We start from the raw sequence: 15,218 nt of genomic DNA on the forward strand, positions 1-15,218 counted from the left end.
TCAATCTAACATAGAGATTGATCACTTCTGCTAAACAACTGGCAATTGATGAAGTTCCTGTGTCTTCTTCCATTACTGTTGCCGGCATACAGCAAAACTAACCCTCTCACTATGACAGAATCAGTGATTAAATCCGGCCCCAAACACTGTGATTTCATCCCTGCACATTGTAACTTGAACGATCTCACTGACGGTCTGATGGAGACACAAACCCTGCCCTCTGCACATGTGATCACATCTCCCCTGCTTCTGACATTTCAAATACCCTCAGAATGGTTTTCTGATTCAGTCTGAAGGTTATGGTACATTCAGCTCGTCGTCAGACCTGACAAACCATGTCTTCCCACAGCTGGTTCCACCTGTTTGTGTGTCCTCTTTCCTCCACCTCCAGGGAAGCTGCATCTCCACCAAACTCCTCACTTCAGACGACTGTCTATATCCGTGACACAGGAAATCACATCTCTGTCACTCTCCTGATACGGTATCTGACCTGCTCACCTCCGGGTCTCCTCCCTCACCAAGCTCCTTCCTCAGTCACTATCTGTGAGATTATATAAAAACCAATTACTGTAAAACGATCTATCAGACAGCTCCTGTACCCCTCCACCCCGGACGATGGTTTGCTGATTAAAACTCTCTCTCCTCAGCCCGTTCCCTATTCCCTTTCCCTTTGCAAACTCCAGCTATGCCAGCTGATCCGAATCCACTGTGAGGACATTTATATCTCACAGGAGGATGTAGAAACCCGTGTCGTTCTCTGATACAGAGGTCACTGACACCCCACCGCCATCCCAGTCTGCACCAACAGCCCATGACGGTGACAGCTCTGCCAGACACTGGGGCTTTGTAACAAACACAATATTAGCAGCAAGATTAGACAGTAATTCATTTGCAGAGAGAATTGCTGCTTCCTAAAAGGACACGCGAGCGTCCGATACAACGGAGCAGATCCTCCCCTGTTTACAACTTTATTTGACCCGGGTCACGGAACGTCCGATCATCCCACTTTCTCACAACAGCAACCTCACCCCGCATCCCCCCCCTCGAATACGGTCCCCCAAAACGTCACTCCTCTCACCCCACACCCACAGTCCACCCATAACCTCTACCCACACACACAGAGACAGATACCTTTCACCCCATATCCCTCCTCGCCTGGGAACCACAACTAGCTGATCCCACAGCCCGGGCTCGGGCGCAAAGCTAAAACCGGGGCTGCGGGACCGGAGAGCCCGGAGCCTCCAGCCGTCCGGCAGAGCTCGTTCCCGACACTTTTCATAGAAACATGGAAAACCTACAGCACAATACAGGCTCTTCGGCCCACAAAGTTGTTCTTCCACGGCAGCCCCAGATTTCCACAAACCCGAGATCAGTACCATCTTCACGGAATCCTGAACAGAAGAACCGCCGGCGACAGCTACGGTCGGCCCTGCGCCTGCGTTTAGCAGGAGGTTCTGGGCTGCACCAGCCTTGGCCAGATGTCCCTATCGGGGGACCAGTAGCCGGAGGCGGGAGGGAGAACGGAGAGGTAAATCACAAACAAGACAAAGTCTACAGATGCTGGAAATTCAGAGCTACACGAACAAAATGCTGGAGGAACTCAGCAGGCCGGGCAGCATCTATCGGAAAGAGTCAACAGTCGACGTTTCCAGTTGAACCCTCCTTCAGCACTGAGATGGGATGGGAGAAATATCTGAATAAAATCGGGGCGGGCGAGGAAATGTCTCGCTGGAAGGTGACAGGTGAAGCCAGGTAGGTGGGAAACCTCAAGAGCAGAAGAAAATAGAGTCTAATAGGAGAGGAGAGTGGAGAATAGGAGAAAGGGATGGAGCAGTGGATCCAGAGAGAAGTGATAAGCAGGAGAGAGGACGTGAAAAGTCAGAGAGGGAGTGGGAGGGAGGGGTGTGAGGGAAATTTGTTCACCGGAAGGAGAAATCGATATTTATGCTATCGGGTTGTGTGTGTGTGTGTGTGGGGGGGGGGGGTGCCCAGACGGAATATAAGTTGCTGATCCTGGACACTCAGGGTGGACTCGACTTGGCACAAGATGGGCTGACACGTTGGAACAGGAATGGGAATCGGAATTGAAATGTTTGGACACCGGAAGTCCCGCTCGGAGCGGATAGTTCAAAGGTTAATTTATAATCAAAGTAGGTCTCCATAAATAACTCTTTTTTTTTTTCGCCAGAGATGTACGAAACAAAGAAAGAGCATGAAAGTCGTTCAGAGAGAAAAATGAAACTCCCACCCCCCCCCCCCCGCATAAAAGAGAACGACTTCCCGATCATCAACCCCCAAATCCACCCCTCCGGCACAAAAGGGAACAATAATATCGACCCCCGGTAAAAAAAAACACCCCTACCCCGCACAACTGCGGAGGAGCCGGTGTCACCAGTGTCGAGGCGGCCGCATCGGGAGCAGCGGACACAACGGGCGACCCCGGAAGATTCACAGGTGAAGTGTCGCCTCACCTGGAAGGATGTTTAGACAACGGAGAGAGTTCGGCCGTCCGGCACTTTCACTGTGACACCCCGAACTCCACATCAAATCCGTCCAAACGAATCTGGGTGAACTTTAATGACGAATAAATTTAATTCCTCACAACGATCAGCTGTCTGAATGATTCCCTGACTCTGAGAGGAAGGGGTATCTATGGTCCACACTGTCAGGGTGTTGAGTTTACCAGGAGACAAAGACTGCAGGGACGTGAGGTTTTCTGTTGACTAATACACTGTGTGTGGACCCCGCTGGCAATTCTGGTGTTGTGACCCGAATCGAGACAAACACCACGCTGCCCACTCCACCAACAACACGGCACAGCCGGACACATAACAGGGGACTTTACATCCCACAACACTGGATTCAGTGATGAAACCCGTGATTAATGTTGTTCTCCCACTGAAAAGTCCGTCAATGTGCTTTTGAATGCGAGCGCTCTCCCACAGGTGACGTCATACAGCTTCTCACCCCACGCGCCTGACGTCACACACGCGCTGCTGCGCTCGACCTTTATCGGTTTAACAGCTGGGCTAATGATCACGTGACCAGCCCCTTTCCTCCCCTCACCGCTGTCAACGCAGGATTCAGGATCTGTGCTATACCAATTCGTGCGAAGCGATGTCAATCACTGATTATACCCAGTCGCGGAGGCGGACAAGCCGAGTGGGCGTTACCCCTCTGAGTCCGTCTCCCGCTCGAGCGCCGACAGCCTCCTCAGAGCGGAGAAAACCTCAAAGTAAATGTCCGCTTTCTGATTTATTTCCATTTCCCTCCGAGGGCAGTTGGGGCGTTTGTGAAGCGTCTCCTGCGGCCGGAGTCTGATGTATCGCTGAGAGGTCGGAGGAGACAGCTCGGCCCGTCGGTTCGATGCCGGTTCCCCTGGTAGTGAGAGAGAGGGGGGATTTTATTGAAAGAATGAAGATGGTGTGAGAGGGGGCGGACAGTATGTTTGTCCCGGTGGGGATAGGAGGGGCTCATCCGTAGAAATGTCTGAGCCCACGGTGGTGTCGAGCAGAGGGATTCACCACATTGGGGGCAAACACCAGCAGACTGTTGAACTGCAAGAGGGGCCGATGGGCCGGGCAAAGTGACAATTATTTGGGATTTGTTGAGATTGTACCTGGAATATGGTGTAAAATCCCGCTCCCCATACTAACACGGGTTAGACAGACCAAAGAACAAACTGCCGGAGGAACTCAGTGGGTCGGGCAGCATCTGTGGAGGGAAATGGACCGTCAACATTTCGGGCCGAGACCCTCCCTCTGGACTAAGTGTGGACGGGAAATAATCAGAGAAAAGAGGTGAGGGTTGGGGATGGGGCAAGAGCTGGGGAGTGAGAGGTGGATACAGGTGAGGGGGGAGGTGGGGAGGTGGTATTTGTTATAGGGAGTGCAATGAACATTCACCTGACTGATCCCTAGAGTGGTGTGGTCATCATATGGAGAAATATCAAATGCGATAATTCTTTCATTTGGAGAATCGAGGACTGAGAGGAGAACACATTGAAATGCACAACATCATTGCCGGTTGAACCAGGGATCCCAGTCTCTGAAACAGGAATAGACTATCCAGGACTGAGATGAGGGGAAATATCTCCACTCAGACGGTGGTGAATGTCTGTAAATCCCCACCACAGAGGGCGGTGAAGACTCGGTGATCGTCCCCACGTTAAACAGAGGGCGGCAAATGTGTGGAGACTGAAGGGATGGAGGAAATGAGGACTGGGCAGAAACATGTGGCTAGATGGGAGAGCAGACGCCATCTTGCTGATGGTTAGAGGGGCTGAATGGCCTCCTGCTGTTTCTCACTTGATGTTTCAGTGTTCCTGTCCAGCAAGGCTCCGGAGGAATGTGAATAGAAATTAGTGTTTATAAACACAGAACTGATTTAAATGAAACGTGAACATTTCCTGTTTGGGTCTGAATTATGTTTTGGACCTGGATGGGAATGGAGCCGGTGACTCTGACCTGGACATGAAGGGAAAGAGATCGGGGAATATATGGTGTGGAAAAATAATCATGTATCTGGGGTAAATATGGAATAATGTGGGGAATGCGGTGAATGGGTCGGGCAGCGTGTGAGGGGCGAGGAGCAGAGTCACTGGTTCAGGAGGGAGACCCTCCACCCGTCACCTGATCCCGGTTCCTGTTCACGTTTCTCTGCAGATCTGCAGCATCTGCGGGTCACTGCTCTACGTGTATGTGTAGCTTCACCTTTCACCCGTTCAGACAAGTCAGTGAGATCCGGATCTGTCACGTCCTCTCGTTATGGGTGGACAATGTATTTTTTTCTCTGCAATACTTTCTGCATGTTTCATTCCACTGTTTTGAGATGCTGAAGTGCAGCCGATGTTTCTGGGTGTCTGACCCGTTTATGTGAGAATTTAGCCATTTGTATTTATCTGAGCTTCTCATAAATGTGTAAAGTTTAGTTCAGCTTCACTTCAGAATTTCCAAAGCAACACCCAGTCAGTCAAATTGCTCCACACAATTAAAATAGCTTATTATTTTTTTTTCTATTTTTGTACTATATATATATATTCTTCTTTAAAAATCACAATTGTTAAAAACTATTGTTATGAATTAGGGTCCTACTACTACCGCAGCAACAACAAATTTCATGACATATGCCGGTGCTATTAAACCAGATTCTGATATTGATATGGGAGACCCACCACCGGTCACCTGATCCCAGTTACCGCAGATCGTAATGTGAGATTGAAGCCTTTTCCATATATTTGCATTCCACAGAAATGACAACAGGCCAGTTTCCTTCTGTGGTTCCAGAGCAGAAGCTCAGTCTGTCTAATATTTCCACACAATTAAAATGGGGAATTTGTTTATTATCATCATGTACTGAGCTGCAGTGAGAATCTTGCCTGATGTACCATCCACGCAGATGGATACATTTCAAAAGTACATTGAGCTGATATACAACACAATAATCACTGTAAGAAAGCATTGTGGCTGCAGAGAAAGTACAGTGCAGATAGACATATGGTGCAGGGTCACGTCGAGTTACATTGTGAGGCCAAGTCCATTTTATCATTCATTTGGCTTATAACTGCAGACAGGAAGCCGTTCTTCAGCCTGGTGTTACGCACTTTAAGGCTTTTTTATCTCTTCCCCGATTGGGGAGCGGGTTTGCAGCAAGAATGTCCAGGTAATGAGGTTCTTTGAGTACATGGCCTGCTTTTCCGAGGGAGGGCAAGTGTAGGAAGAGTCCATGGAGGGGAGGCTTGTTTCTCTGATGTTCTCTGCTCTCCAAAGTTCTCTGCAGTTCCTTGCAGTCATGGGCAGAGCAGTAGCCATACAAAGGCATGAAGTATCGACATGGAGCTCAGAGACCTCGGCGTTCACCCTGCCTTGTGTAGCTGGATCCTGACTTCCTGTCAGATCACCAGCAGGTGGTAAGAGTGGGCTCCATCTCCTCTGTCTCTCTGACCCTCAGCACACATACCCCACAGGGTTGTCTCTTTGGCCTTCTCCTTTACTCTCTGTGCACCCATGATTTGTGTTGCCACCCACAGCTCCAATCTGCCAATTAAATTTGCTGACAGCAGTACATTGATTGGCCTAATCTCAAATACCGATAACAATCAATCAAATGCCTTCTGACAAGGCTCGGTCCAAACAAACTTTTCACCCTTCTTCAGGAGATTGGTCAGAGGAAGAGCGATAGCAGCAAAGTTCTTACAGAAGATACTGTAGCGGTGTGCTACACGCAGCGCTAAAATTACGACATGGAGTCGGTAACTGCAGTCGAAGGAAAAACTTTTAAGCCTCGCTCCACCTGCCCCCCGTGGCGCACAGGCTCCAAAGCCCTGTGCTCGCAAACCCCCGTAGGCTATCTGATTGTGAGTCGGTTCGGATGTGCCAGGAAATGTGTCGCCACATAACGCCCCCCCCCCCAGAACCGACGATACACCCCCCAATGTCCACAGTCTGGGCCAGAACCTGCTTGGGAGATCGGCCTCTGCGCCGAGGTGCCGGAAACTTGGCCGGTTGCGCCAGGTCCACATGGGCCGGTTTGAGGCGGTCCACCGTGAAAACCTCCTCCTTCCCCCCAACGTCCAGCACGAACGCGGACCCGTTGTTCCGGAGCACCATAAACGGCCCCTCGTATGGCCGCTGCAGCGGTGGCCGATGCCCGCCCCTCCGTACAAACACAAACTTACAGTTCTGCAGGTCTTTGGGTACGCAGGTCGGGTGGGTATGGGGGCAAGGTTACCGAGCTTCTCGCGAAGTCTGCCCAGGGCTGCTGCGGGTTCTTCCTCTTGCCCCCGTGGGGCTGGTAGGAACTCCCCGGGGACGATCAGGGGCGCGCCGTATACCAACTCGGCCGACGAGGCGTGCAGGTCGTCCTTGGGTGCTGTGCGGATGCCGAGTAGGACCCAGGGAAGCTCGTCCGCCCAGTTGGCTCCTCGCAGGCGGGCCACGAGGGCCGACTTCAGGTGACGGTGGAAACGCTCCACTAGCCCGTTCGACTGTGGGTGGTAGGCAGTGGTGTGGTGCAGCTGAGTCCCCAAAAGGCTGGCCATAGCTGACCACAGGCTGGAGGTGAACTGGGCGCCTCTGTCGGAGGTAACGTGGGCTGGTGCACCAAAGCGAGATATCCAGGTGGCGATCAGGGCTCGGGCGCAAGATTCGGAGGTGGTGTCGGTGAGCGGGACCGCCTCCGGCCATCTTGTGAACCGGTCCACAATAGTCAGGAGGTGCCGCGCTCCGCGCGACACTGGCAGGGGGCCCACAATATCCACATGAATGTGGTCGAAACGCCGGTGGGCGGGATGGAACTGCTGCGGTGGGGCTTTGGTGTGCCGCTGCACCTTGGCCGTCTGGCAGTGCATGCACGTTTTGGCCCGTTCACTGACCTGTTTGCGGAGTCCGTGCCAAACGAACCTGCTGGAAACCATCCGGACAGTTGTCCGGATGGAGGGATGCGCCAAGTTATGAATGGAGTCGAAAACGCGGCGCCGCCATGCTGTCGGGACGACGGGATGGGGCTGGCCGGTGGCGATGTCACAGAGTAGGGTCCTCTCACCCGGGCCCACGGGGAGGTCCTGGAGCTGCAAACCGGAGACTGCGGTTCTGTAACTCGGAATCTCCTCATCCGCCTGCTGCGCCTCTGCCAGCGCCTCAAAGTCTACCCCTTGGGAAAGGGCATGAACGGTAGGGCGAGAGAGCGCATCCGTCACGACATTGTCCTTACCTGAGACGTGCCGGACATCCGTCGTGTATTCAGAGATGTAGGACAGGTGGCGTTGCTGGCGGGACGACCAGGGGTCGGATGCTTTCGTAAACGCAAAGGTAAGCGGTTTGTGGTCCGTGAACGCGGTGAATGGCCGACCTTCTAGGAAGTACCTGAAATGCCGGATTGCCAGGTAGAACGCCAACAGCTCCCGGTCGAAAGCACTGTACTTGAGCTCGGGTGGTCGCAGGTGTTTGCTGAAAAACGCCAGGGGTTGCCAGCGACCTGCGATGAGTTGCTCCAGCACCCCACCGACTGCCGTGTTTGATGCGTCCACCGTGAGGGCGGTAGGGGCGTCCATTCTGGATTGTACTAGCATTGCGGCGTTCGCCAAAGCTCCCTTCGTTTGAACGAAAGCGGCGGCGGACTCCTCGTCCCAGGTAATGTCCTTGCTCGGACCCGACATCAGGGCGAACAGGGGGCGCATGATCCGGGCAGCTGAAGGGAGGAAGCGGCGGTAGAAATTGACCATACCTACGAATTCCTGAAGGCCTTTGATCGTGCTGGGTCGGGGGAAGTGGCGGACCGCATCTACCTTAGTGGGCAGAGGGGTTGCCCCGTCTTTAGTAATCCTGTGGCCCAGGAAGTCAATGGTATCGAGTCCGAACTGGCATTTGGCGGGGTTGATTGTAAGACCGTACTCACTCAGTCGGGCGCAGAGTTGACGGAGGTGGGGCAGATGCTCCTGATGACTGCTGCTGGCTATGAGGATGTCATCCGAATAGATGAAAGCGAAGTTCAGGTCGCGTCCCACCGCGTCCATTAACCGCTGGAACGTCTGTGCGGGATTCTTCAGACCGAACGGCATGCGGAGGAACTCGAAAAGGCCAAACGGGGTGATGAGAGCCGTTTTGGGGACGTCGTCAGGATGCATCGGGATTTGATGGTACCCTCGGACGAGGTCTACCTTGGAGAAGATCCGTGCGCCGTGCAAAGTCCTGAATGTGCGGCACAGGGTAGCGGTCCGGTGTGGTAGCCTCGTTCAGCCTGCGGTAGTCGCCGCACGGTCTCCAGCCCCCCGTCGCTTTGGGCACCATGTGCAGGGGGGAGGCCCATGGGCTGTCGGACCGCCGGATGATCCCCAATTCCTCCATCCTCTGGAACTCCTCCTTCGCCAGTCGGAGCTTGTCCGGGGGAGGCCGCCGAGCGCGGGCGTGGAGGGGTGGTCCCTGGGTCGGGATGTGGTGCTGTACGCCGTGCCTGGGCATGACCGCTGTGAACTGCGGTGCCAGAACCGATGGGAACTCCGCCAGGACCCCGGTGAAGTCGTTGTCGGACAGCGTGATGGAGCCGAGGTGAGGGGCTGGCAACTGGGCTGCACCCAGGGAGAAAGTCTGAAAGCTCTCGGCGTGTACCAGTCTCTTCCTGGGCAGGTCGACAAAAAATCCGCACCCAGAAACGGTTGGGCTACGGCGGCCAGTGTGAAGTCCCACGTGAACTGGCTGGAGCCGAACTGTAGCTGCACCTGACGGGTGCCATAGGTCCTTACTGTGCTGCCATTCACGGCCCTCGGGGGGGCCCCGGTGCCCTGCTGCGGGTGTCGTAACTCGTCGGAGGTAAAACGCTGATCTCAGCCCCAGTATCGACCAAAAACCGGCGTCCCGACTTTCTATCCCACACATACAGGAGGCTATCCCGATGGCCAGCCGCCGTAGCCATCAGCGGCGGCTGGCCCTGGCGTTTCCCGGGAACTTGCAGGGCGGGCGACAACGGCGGGCTTCTGCGCCCCACCGCTGGTGGTAGAAGCACCAGTGTACCCTGGGCCGGGGATTGGCGGGCTCTGCGGCCGGGCCTGGACTGGTTTGCTGCCGGGAGCGTGGCTGGGAGATCTGTGCGATGGACGCCCCGCTCACCTTTTTGTCGTTCCACAGCAAGTCCGCCCGGGCTGCCACCTTCCGGGGGTCACTGAAATCCGCGTCGGACAGCAGCAGGCGTATGTCCTCGGGCAGCTGCTCCAGGAATGCCTGCTCAAACATGAGGCATGTGTGTCCGTCGGCCAGAGGCAACATCTCATTCATTAAAGCCGATGGAGGTCTGTCGCCCAAGCCATCCAGGTGCAGTAAACGGGCAGCCCGCTCGCGCCGTGAGAGTCCGAAAGTCCTGAGGAGCAGGGCTTTGAATTCCGTGTACTTGCCGTCTGCCGGGGGCGACTGTACGAACTCCGCGACCTGGGCCGCTGTGTCCTGGTCCAGGGAGCTCACCACGTAGTAGTAGCGGGTGTCTTCTGAGGTGATCTGGCGAACGTGGAATTGGGCTTCGGCTTGCTGGAACCATAGGTCCGGGCGCTGTGTCCAGAAACCTGGCAGTTTCAACGAAACCGCATGAACAGAGGCGGCGTCGGTCATTTCTGGTCCAAAAATCGTTTGGAACGTCGGGGTCACCAATTGTAGCGGTGTGCTACACGCAGCGCTAAAATTACGACACGGAGTCGGTAACTGCAGTCGAAGGAAAAAACTTTATTCGAAAACTTCAGCCTCACTTTTAAGCCTCCCTCAACCGGCCCCCCATGGCGCAGAGACTCCAAAGCTCTGTGCTCGCAAACCCCCGTAGGCTATCTAATTGTGAGTCGGTTCGGATACGCTAGGAAATGGGTCGCCACACGCTGTCTAATCTTGCTGTTAACATTGTGTTTGTTACAAAGCCCCAGTGTCTGGAAGAGCTGTCACCGTCATGGGCTGTTGGTACAGATTATGATGGCGGTGGGGTGTCAGTGACCTCTGTGTCAGAGAACAACACGGGTTTCTACGTCCTTCTGTGAGATATAAATGTCCTCACAGTGGATTCGGATCAGCTGGCATAGCTGGAGTTTGCAAAGGGAAAAGGAATACGGAAGGGCTGAGGAGAAAGCTTTAATCAGCAAACCATCGTTCAGGGTGGAGGGGTACAGGAGATGTCTGACAGATCGTTTTACAGTAATTGTATTTTTATATAATCTCACAGACGGTGACTGAGGAAGGAGCTTGTTGAGGGAGTATACCTGGAGGTGAGCAGGTCAGACACGGTATCAGGAGAGTGACAGAGATGTGATTTCCTGTGTCACGGGTATAGACAGTCGTCTCAAGTGAGGAGTTTGTGCAGAGATGCAGCTTCCCTGGAGGAGGAGGAAAGAGGACACACCAACAGGTGGAACCAGCTGTGGGAAGACATGGTTTGTCAGGTCAGATGATGAGCTGAATGTACCATAACCTTCAGACGAAATCAGAAAACCATTCTGAGGGTATGTGAATTGTCAGAGGCAGGGGAGATGTGATCACACGTGCAGAGGGCAGGGGCTGTTTTTCCATCATACCGTCAGTGAGATGGTTCAAGTTACAATGTGCAGGGATGAAATCACGATGTTTGGGGCCGGATTTAATCACTGATTCTGCCACAGTGAGAGGGTTAGTTTTGCTGTAAGGCAGCAACATTAATGGAAGAAGACACAGGAACTTCATCAATTGCCAGTTGTTTAGCAGAAGTGATCAATTTGTATATTACTTTGACAGAAACAGATACTCACAGTGGTGACAAAGGGGTTCAGTCTGGTTTATTTCAGGTTGGAGAGGGGTGTGGAGTTTTGAAATCAATGCCTTGCGGTGCCACCATCGTTAATTTACCATGCCCGGAGTGGTGGATCACACAGCACGGAAACAGGCCTTTGGCCGGCCATACCTGTTCTGACCATCCACTCACTGTCAACACTGGTCCCATTTATCAGCACTTGGTTCACAGCCGACTGTATCTCGGCATTTTAAATGCTCATCCACTTCGTAAATGTTGTGAAGGGACCTACCTCCACCACGACCTCGGGCAGTGAGTTCCAGATTTCAGCTACCCTCCTCCTCAGATCCCGCTAAACATGCTCATCCTCTGCTTCAATCCATGCCCTCTTATCTGTGAAACCTCTGTCCCAGCATCGTGGCCTATTTGGGCATCAGTGAGGCCTTTGATAAGGTTCACATGGTAAGTTGCTGTGGAAAGTCAGATCACACGGGATCCAGGGAGAGCTGGCTCACTGGATGCACAGTTGCCTTGATGGTAGGAAGCAGAGAGTGAGGGTGGGAGGCTGTTTATTGGACTCGAGGCCCGGGCTTAGTGAGGTTCCCCAGGGTTACACCACATTGCGCTCATTATTCATTGATATTTAATGATATTTGCATTTGCACAGATTGTTGAATTCGATGCTCCACTTGATCTTTCATTGCTCCTGTTACTATTCTATAGATTTGCTAAGCGTTCCTGTAGGAAAAACAATCTCAGGGTTGTACGTGGTGACATATATGCACTCTGATAAATAACATTTACTTTGAACATCAACCATTATTGTCATCTAGATCAATAATTTGGTTAAGAATGTACAGGATATGGAGAGTAGGTTTGCAGCAAGTTCAATTACTTTTTCTGAAATATATTCAGTATAAACTCTCTGCTCTGTTTTCCTCTCTGCATTTGACCACACACTCTCCTTACCGTCTTCCCTCTCTGTCTCGTCCTCCCTCTCACCCTGACATTGGACATACGTTCAGGGTGAAAGTGAATTATTTTTGGGGAATCTGAAGGGGAATTCTTTGAGTGAATTCTGAGAGTGTGGAATGAGCTGCCAGTGGAAGTGGAGGATGTGGGTTTGATTTAGACACTAAAAAGGAATTTGTGTGAGGACGTGGATGGGAGGTGTATGGAGGCTCTGCTGCAGGTAGCTGGAACTGGGCAGCAACAACAAAAACAGGTCGGCATGGACTAGAAGGGCCGAGCGGCCTGTTCCTGCGCTGCTGCTCTCTGTGACTCTAATAATATTCTGATTTGTAATTTCCATAGTCAGTACTTTGCTACTTATGACTGAACACAGACATTTACCCAAACAAAAACCGAAAGACTCTTGGCTGGCTACAGAAAGTGTTTACAAGCTGTGATACTTGCCAAACGGGGTGTTACTCAGTACTGACAATGCAGGGCACACAAACTTTTGCTTCCGGCCTTTTTTCTTGTTTATTATTTTGAGATTGTAAAAGATGGAACTAAAAATGTAATCTTGCTTAAAATATTAAAGAAATGTGTCATCTTTAACTTTATGCCTTTTGTAATCAGGTCATCTTTTACTCGCTTAGCTATTCACAGGAATAGAAATTTTGACCGGGGTGCCCAAACTTTTGTATGTCATTGTATATATCCTGTGCCTTCCAAATTGCTTCCAGAAATTCCAGCCATTGCTGTTCTGTTTACGTCCCTGCCCATGTTCTATTAAAATCAATTTTGACCTATTTTTAATCTCATGCCTCTCTAATTCTCTTTATTCCATATCTGACTTTAGCTTCTCCTTCTATAATTTCGGGGTGAATTTGATCATATTAAGAGCACTTACCCCTAAGGGTTCTTTGGACTGAAGTGACCTAATTAATTCCGGTTCATTACAATAATCCAGTATATCTGATCCCCAAGCGGGCTCAACCACGAGCTGCTCTAAAAAAAAACCCATCTCGTAGGCATTCCAGGAATTCCTCCTCGAGACCAATAGCATCCTAATTTTCTTAATCACCTGAATGACAATCCCCCATGACTCTGGTAACATCGCCCGTATGGCACACATTTTCTATTTCCCATTGTAATTTGTGGACCTCATTCTTACTATTGTTTGAAAGTCTCTGCACAATTCCCATCAGGGGTTTTCTTAACATTTGCTGTTCCTTAATGCTACCCACAGATTCTACACCTTCCAACCCTTTACTAACTCTTGCTAAAGATTTTATTTAATATTTCACCAACAGAGCCACACAACCCCACTACGAGCTTGTTATTGGCTTGTTCTTTCAAGAAACATAAGTATCTGGGAAACAAGAGGACCTGCAGATGCTAGAAATCTAGAGAACTACACACAAAGTGCTGGAGGAGCTCAGCATGTCAGGCAGCATCTATAGATGGGAATCAACATTTCAGGCCAAGACCCTTCACCGGGACTCTTGATACCCTCGTATCTGGAATATCAACAAGCAAAGAAAATAGAAAGTAGTGCGGAATAGGGAAAACCTTTGACAAAATTTAGTCCAAGGCTTTAAAAAAAACTACCAAATAGAGCTCAATAATTAACAAATACAATACAGGCAATAAACATTTTCATCAATGAGAGAAATGATTCTTAAGGAGTCCATTTAGAATGTGCTGACACAGAAAGAACGTGCAAAGCAACTTGCAGGGCAACGTATAAACCAATTTGCAAAATCAGGATGAAACAATAGCTTGCTGATTAAAGAAGCGATACGGGTAACGGGAAGACATGCTTAACGGTTGAACAATAACGGTGTTAATGCGCTGAGGCTGACAAGTGGGCCAAAGGGTTATCACATTTGTAATTTTGTAATGAGATTAAGGAAGAATGTCTGCACCTCACATGGGTGCAACTCACAAAGTCGTAAACAAGTAGGGTATAAAAAACTGTGCAAAGTGTAATTCGGCACTCAATCTAGCAGGAGCTGGTTGGGTCCGACTCTGCAGACTCGAAAAATAAAGTTTACCGTTCTGCAAATTGCTGAGACTCAGTGTGTTTCTGACAACGTGGGGGCTCGTCCGGGATCCACACTCCGGCCGCGGTGGACACGAGGAAGGACATCGGAGACGGTGCACCCCGCCGAGTTTGGCGGTCCCTGACTCCTTGCTCGTCGCTCCAACGCGGCTTGAGCGAGTGATATCCGGACAGCGCAGAGCGGTAAACGGGGAGAAGGGGACAGTACCTGGTACTGGAAGTCCCCAGGACGCACCGGGTAAGTGCCTACTATTATAGTAGAAGGGTGCGGGAATAAGTATGGACGGAGAAGACCGGGATCGCTACCCGGGGGTCCTCCTGATAAAAGTCCTTGGGACGCACCGGGTAAAGTGCCTACTGTTGCAGTAGAAGGGTGCGGGATTAAGTAAGAGCGAAATAAGATGGGAGGGGGTGGCTCTAAAAAGAAAGAGGAGACGGAGAAGACCGGGACCATACCCGGGGGTTCCTCCTGATAGCCCCCTCGGTAGAATGTTTGAGAATTGGGGATGTGGAAGACTAAAAGGGAAACAAAAGAAAAAAATGATACAGTACTGTTTAATTTGGTCGAAACAGCCGATAGAAAAACCTGCGGTCTGGTGGCCGCGGCTTGGGTCTGAGGAGGATTGGGTACGACAAGCCTTAAACATTTACGTTAATTCAAAACCAAATGTAAAACCGGAAGAAATTGCTTATGCTTTTTGTTGGGCTCCCTGGCCAGGAGTAACAACAAAGAGTTTTAAATTGGGCATTAAAGGGGAGCGGAAGTGGGACCCACTCGATCATTTACCCCCTCCCTATGTCCAGCCTTCTGCGCCCCTTGCGGGAGCAGAGGGAGGACGTGAAGAAAGTGAAAAAACAGAAGAAATAGACCCGGAGAGGGAAGAGAGGGATGTTAGGGAAAAAGCAAAAGCAAGGATCGAAACAAGGAGTGTGACAGGAGCAGATAAGAAAAAGAAAGACGAATTAAAAAAGGAAG

The 15,218-nt window shown here is 51.3% G+C and overlaps 1 long non-coding RNA gene across 2 annotated transcripts in view; it reads right to left on the minus strand.

The window, feature by feature from the left end:
• Nucleotides 1-3,353: 3,353 nt before the first annotated feature.
• LOC132388797 (uncharacterized) overlaps nt 3,354-15,218 on the minus strand; it is a 36,184-nt gene continuing 24,319 nt past the window's right edge. The window contains exon 3 of one of the 2 annotated variants that reach the window (XR_009510346.1): nt 3,354-3,378. This is a non-coding gene — a long non-coding RNA (uncharacterized LOC132388797). Of the gene's footprint in view, nt 3,379-11,578; nt 11,968-15,218 lie in introns of those variants that run through there. The other variant, XR_009510345.1, reaches the window with a different exon arrangement.

Source organism: Hypanus sabinus, unplaced genomic scaffold (genome assembly GCF_030144855.1).
Source record: "Hypanus sabinus isolate sHypSab1 unplaced genomic scaffold, sHypSab1.hap1 scaffold_412, whole genome shotgun sequence".
Taxonomy (NCBI): Eukaryota; Metazoa; Chordata; class Chondrichthyes; order Myliobatiformes; family Dasyatidae; genus Hypanus; species Hypanus sabinus.